Here is a 7,179-nt window from a genome sequence, read left to right as displayed (position 1 = left end):
ATCTATAGTCTTGTCTATAGCTTAGTCTATAGTCTAGTCTATAATGTAGTGTATAGTCTAATCTATGGTCAAGTCTATATTCTAGTCTAGTTTATAGTGTAGTCTATAGTCTAGTCTATAGTTTAATATATGGTTTAGTTAAGTCTATAGTCTAGTCTATAGTGTAGTCTACAGTCTAGTTTATAGTCCAATATATAGTCTAGTCTATTGTATAGCCGCTAGTCTGGTACCTATTCAGTTTAATCTTTATTCTAGTCTAGTCTATAATCCAGTCTATAGTTAATTAAATAGTCTAAAGTTAAGTCTATAGTTTAGTCAATAATCTAATCTTTAGTCTAGTCTATAGTCCACTATATAGTTTAGTCTCTCCTAATTCACTACCTTTTTATAGATAACATTTAAGGGCCATTACCTTTAACAAAACATTCAATCAAAACAATAACTATAAACAAACCAGCAACAACAATTAGCTTTGTTTACATTGTCAACTTACTCTCTCTCTCAAAATATTACTACCATTTCTTTCTATCCTTTTTTCATAACAATTGCATATTTACACAAACACCACTTACATACATACATTCATACATTTGTTTACATTTTTAAGCTTTCTTTTAACCCCTCTTTAATACTCCCATTCTCTTTATAGTAACTCTCTATCTCTTTCCTTCATTTAATTCCCACGCTGTTTAATGACACACTTGTCAGTCATTAATTGCATTTTTAATGGTACGCGTTGTTTTTAGTGGAATAATAAAGTAATTTGATTAAATTATTAAAAAATACTAACGTAAGAAACAATTATTGTTAAAAAGTGTTTTTATTGGTTTAATTATTAAACGTTAAGGCAAATTTTATAAAATTCGTGTAATTTTAATAAACAACAAGTGTGAAGAAAAGAAAACAAGTTCAAGGTCTGTTGGCCAATTTTTTTAGCGTCTCAAGTGTTATTTGTGTTATTGTTTTGTATTCGTTTTTGTTTATTGTGAAAAAAGTAAAAGCTAAATACAAAATATGTATAAAGAAAGTTTAAATGTAAATTAATTAGCATTAATAAACAAGATCATATTACATATAAGTTACTTTTGTAACTAATTTTGTTAAGTCATATTAATGTAAGGTTGCCAGATGCTGCAATTTGTAATTACCCTGTAAATGGGAATTTTAAGTGGAAATGTTGGAAATTAAAGGAATTTGTGTGAATAATCGTTGGTAATTAACAAATGATTTTAAATTATAAAAGATTTTATTAAATAAATAATTATTCAGTGTGTTTGAGATGAATTAAAGGTGTTGAATTATAAAGTAGCAGAAATTATAAGGGGCTTTAACTGATGTTGGTAAAAAACTATTTTTTTTTTCGAAAAGGTAAGTGAATTTTAATGTTAATCTAAAATTTATTAATTTAAATTATGAAATGAAATCTTAAATTACATAAAAGTAAAATGTGTTTATAAATTTTTTAGTCAGACTGTCTTTGATCTAAATTACATTTGAAAGCGTAATTTTCACCAATAATAGTATATCTACCAGAATATTTCTTTAAAGTTATTAAAAACCGTTTTTTCTGTAAAGAATTATCGGGAAAATGTTTTTTCCATAGAAAAACTATTCGGATAATGTTTTTGCATAGAAAATCTTTTCGGATCATTCGAATAAAGTTTCATTCAATAGAAAAATATTCGTTTAAGTTATTTCTAAGAGAAAATTTTTCGAATAATGTTTTTTTCTATAAAAAGTAATTCAGATAAAGCTGTTTCTAAAAGAAATCATTCGAAAGAAGTTTTTTTATGATTGATTAGGATAAAGTTTTTCCTTTAGAAAAACTATTGGATAAAATAAAAAAGATTAATCGGACGAAGTTCCTTCTATATGGAAAACATTTGTATAACGTGTTTATAGAAAAATTATACATATGGAGTATACAGATAATTGTTTTTCTATAAAAAATAGTTCGTATAAAGTTGTTAAAAAAAAACAATTTGGAAAATGTGTCAAAAATCATTCAATAATGTTATTTTTATAGAAAAAATCGTTCCTTCTAAAAAAATCTATCAGATAATGTTCTATTTGTAGAAATATCACTCGGATAAAGTGATCTCGAAAATTTTTTTATAGATAAAGCTTGTTATTAAAGTTTTTCTATTAAGAAAAATTTCGGATAAAGTTTTTAATAAGGTAGAAAAAGTTTTTTATAAAGAAAAAGTTGCAGATAAAGTTTTTTTATATAGAAAAAGTTGCGAATAAAGTTTTTTCTATGAAAAAAGTTGCGTATAAAGTTTTTTCTATGAAAAAAAGTTGCGGATAAAGCTTTATTAAAAGAAAAAGTGGATAAAATTTTTAATAAGGTAGAAAAAGTTTTTTATAAAGAAAAAGTTGCAGATAAAGTTTTTTTATATAGAAAAAAGTTGCGGATAAAGTTTTTTCTATGAAAAAAAGTTGCGTATAAAGTTTTTTCTATGAAAAAAAGCTGCGGATAAAGTTTTTATATAAAAAAAAGTATTTTCTATAGCACAAGTTTTTTGATATAGAAACAAGTTGCGGCTAAAGTTTTTCTTATAGGAAAATGTTACGGTTTAGGTTTATTTCTTTTGAAAAATCATACGGATAAATTTTTATATATAGAATAAAGTTGCGGATATATATTTTTCTATAGAAAAATGTTGCGGATAAAGTTTTTTCTATAGAAAATTGTCACGGGTAAAGTTTTTTCTTTAGAAAAATGTTACGGATAAAGTTTTTGCTTAAGAAAAAAGTTGTGGATAAAGTTTTTCTGCAGAAAAATGTTGCGGATAAAGATACATGCGGATACAAAAACCATGGATACAATCTTATGTGTAGAAAAATACTTGCGGAAATGTTTCCTTAAAATGATAGGATAATTAAAATATGTGTGGCATCTCTGTCAAATATTTACATTTAAACCACTTTAGAAAAAAGAAAAGTGATGCCAAATTAGGATCAAATGCAACGAGTACAAATTGTGTGATTATGTAACGTTAATGTTTTGCAAAAGTTTTTAAAAAATTATAATATAATTTCCTAATAAAAATTTGATCGAGATTATTCGAATTTGCATAATTAAATTATCGCCTTAAAATTATACTATATAATTTTTGTTCTTTTGTTATTCTTAGCTTGTTTGTTTAAATTATTTCTTAATTTATCCATAGACTTTGATCTTAAGCATTAAAACGTAAATTCCCAGATGTGCTAATAATCATATGACGAAAATCTTAGATCATTCTTGAAGAATCTTAAAAACAATATATAAAACAATTAATGAAACAAGCGGATGATTAAAAATAAATGAGCAGAAGATAATAAATAAGTTAATAATAGATTTTTGTTACACAAATTTCAAAATAATTTGAGTAATTTTTAATGATATAGGAACCAATTAGTAGCTTGTGTTAGGAATAGAAATAATATTAAGAAGATCGTAGTGATTCTATTATTTCTCATTATTGTTCTTTCAATTGACATCTTAGAAGTTATTTAAAATTTGTCTTCTATTAAATGAAATTTCCTTTTAAATTGAATGATCATTTTGACAGATATTTGTTCAAATTCATTAATATTTTATAGTTCTTATGCCATTTACTATTATTATTCAATCTTTTGTTAAAACATATTGAATTCATCACCAGTTTTACACTTTAATTGTTGAATAACTTTTTGTGTAAAATAAATTATGCTAATTTTTTTGTAAAAAAACTAAACGTGTGAAGAATTTTATTCTTAAATTAGAAAAACAGTAGTAGTATTTACCAAAGTTTGAACAAATTAAATCTATTGATAATTAACATAATTTTATGGCTTACAATAACAATATAATAAAATAGTTTTATGAAGTCAATTAATTAATTTAAAACTGTGAATTATAGGCACAAAATTAGTTGGATTAAAGCCAAACTAGTTGTATTAACTAACGAGAAAAATACAGAAAATTGCAACGAATAGTTTAAATATAAAGTAAACCTACATCATTTCCTATAGTATTTCAGAAATTCTCTTCTATGATACCAAAAATCCTAGTCAGATTTCACAAATTTCTGTATAAATTTCCGAATTTTACGTTACAATTTGAAACGGTGTAACTTTTAAAATAGTTTTGTAATCTTTTCCATAACCTTGACTTTGAACTCCTTGAATGTTGGAAAAGTAACAAATGTTAATGGCAGTTGGCGAATTCCAACTAAAATACAAACATGGCAAATGGAAAAAACAAAAGACTTTAAACAGAAACTTGTTTTCCGCCACTAAATGTGTAAAAAAATGCAGAACAAATATTGAGAATGCAAGATAAACAGCACATTAGGGTAATGCAGATAAATTGAGTAACTACTACTAACTACTAACTAACTAACTAACTACTAACTAACTACTAACTACTAACTAACTAACTAACTAACTACTACTAACTAACTAACTAACTACTAACTAACTAACTACTAACTAACTAACTAACTAACTAACTACCTAACTAACTAACTAACTACTAACTAACTAACTAACTAACTAACTAACTAACTAACTACTAACTAACTAACTACTAACTAACTAACTACTAACTAACTAACTAACTAACTAACTAACTAACTAACTAACTAACTACTAACTAACTAACTAACTACTAACTAACTAACTAACTAACTAACTAACTACTAACTAACTAACTAACTAACTAACTAACTAACTAACTACTAACTACTACTAACTAACTAACTAACTACTAACTAACTAACTAACTAACTAACTAACTCTAACTAACTAACTAACTAACTAACTAACTACTAACTAACTAACTAACTAACTAACTAACTAACTAACTAACTAACTACTACAACTAACTAACTAACTAACTAACTAACTAACTAACTAACTAACTAACTAACTAACTACTAACTAACTAACTAACTAACTAACTAACTAACTAACTAACTAACTAACTAACTAACTAACTAACTAACTAACTAACTAACTAACTACTACTAACTAACTAACTAACTAACTAACTAACTAACTACTAACTACTAACTAACTAACTAACTACTAACTAACTAACTAACTAACTAACTAACTAACTAACTAACTAACTACTAACTAACTAACTAACTAACTACTAACTAACTAACTAACTAACTAACTAACTACTAACTAACTAACTAACTAACTAACTAACTAACTAACTACTAACTAACTAACTACTAACTAACTAACTACTAACTAACTAACTAACTAACTAACTAACTAACTAACTACTAACTAACTAACTAACTAACTAACTAACTAACTAACTAACTAACTACAACTAACTAACTAACTAACTAACTAACTAACTACAACTAACTAACTAACTACTAACTAACTAACTAACTAACTAACTAACTACTAACTAACTAACTAACTACTAACTAACTAACTAACTAACTAACTAACTAACTAACTAACTAACTAACTAACTAACTAACTAACTAACTAACTAACTAACTAACTAACTAACTAACTAACTAACTAACTAACTAACTAACTAACTAACTAACTAACTAACTAACTAACTAACTAACTAACTAACTAACTAACTAACTACTAACTAACTAACTAACTAACTAACTAACTAACTAACTAACTAACTAACTAACTAACTAACTAACTAACTAACTAACTAACTAACTAACTAACTAACTAACTAACTAACTAACTAACTAACTAACTAACTAACTAACTAACTAACTAACTAACTAACTAACTAACTAACTAACTAACTAACTAACTAACTAACTAACTAACTAACTAACTAACTAACTAACTAACTAACTAACTAACTAACTAACTAACTAACTAACTAACTAACTAACTAACTAACTAACTAACTAACTAACTAACTAACTAACTAACTACTAACTAACTAACTAACTAACTAACTAACTAACTAACTAACTAACTAACTACTAACTAACTAACTAACTAACTAACTAACTAACTAACTAACTAACTAACTAACTAACTAACTAACTAACTAACTAACTAACTAACTAACTAACTAACTACTAACTAACTAACTAACTAACTAACTAACTAACTAACTAACTAACTAACTAACTAACTAACTACTAACTAACTAACTACTAACTAACTACTAACTAACTAACTAACTAACTAACTAACTAACTAACTAACTAACTAACTAACTAACTAACTAACTAACTAACTACTAACTAACTAACTACTAACTAACTAACTAACTAACTAACTAACTAACTAACTAACTAACTAACTAACTAACTAACTAACTAACTAACTACTAACTAACTAACTAACTAACTAACTAACTAACTAACTAACTAACTAACTAACTAACTAACTAACTAACTAACTAACTAACTAACTAACTAACTAACTAACTAACTAACTAACTAACTAACTAACTAACTAACTAACTAACTAACTAACTAACTAACTAACTAACTAACTAACTAACTAACTAACTACTAACTAACTAACTAACTAACTAACTAACACTAACTAACTAACTAACTAACTAACTAACTAACTACTAACTAACTACTAACTAACTAACTAACTAACTAACTACTAACTAACTAACTACTAACTAACTAACTAACTACTAACTAACTAACTAACTAACTAACTAACTAACTAACTAACTAACTAACTAACTAACTAACTAACTAACTAACTAACTACACTAACTAACTAACTAACTAACTAACTAACTAACTAACTACTAACTAACTAACTTTTTATAGAAAAGTTTCCAGAAAGTATTATCCAGAGCAGCTTTTTGTAAAGAATTTGTTTTAAAAAGATTCTTACGTCATTGAAAGAAATTTCCCTTAAGTCTCTTTAGAAAGTTTTCTTGTAGAAAAGTTTCTTTTAAAAGCTCATTATTATACAATAGAAATGTTTCTTTAGAAAACTCTTTTAAAGAAGAATTTTTGGAAATTCATTTTTTTAGAGCCTACTCATAGGTTTAAGTTTAGCGTCAATCAAATACTCATTAACTTTAATCGATAAGTTAACTTTTTAACTTTAGTCAATAACCTTTCTCAAGCCTTTATTTTAAGCTTTTTCATTGAATTTTTTCAAGTTCAATTTTAGCTTAAATCGTTGGTGAGATTTTAACTTTAATCAAAGATATTTTTATAGTTCAAT

The sequence above is a fragment of the Lucilia sericata genome, unplaced genomic scaffold (assembly GCF_015586225.1).
Source record: "Lucilia sericata isolate MDLA Ls3-8-SP2 unplaced genomic scaffold, ASM1558622v1 Contig001041F_arrow, whole genome shotgun sequence".
In the NCBI taxonomy this organism is placed as follows: domain Eukaryota; kingdom Metazoa; phylum Arthropoda; class Insecta; order Diptera; family Calliphoridae; genus Lucilia; species Lucilia sericata.
The sequence above is the reverse complement of the archived record's forward strand: the minus strand, read 5'-3'. Positions refer to the sequence as shown.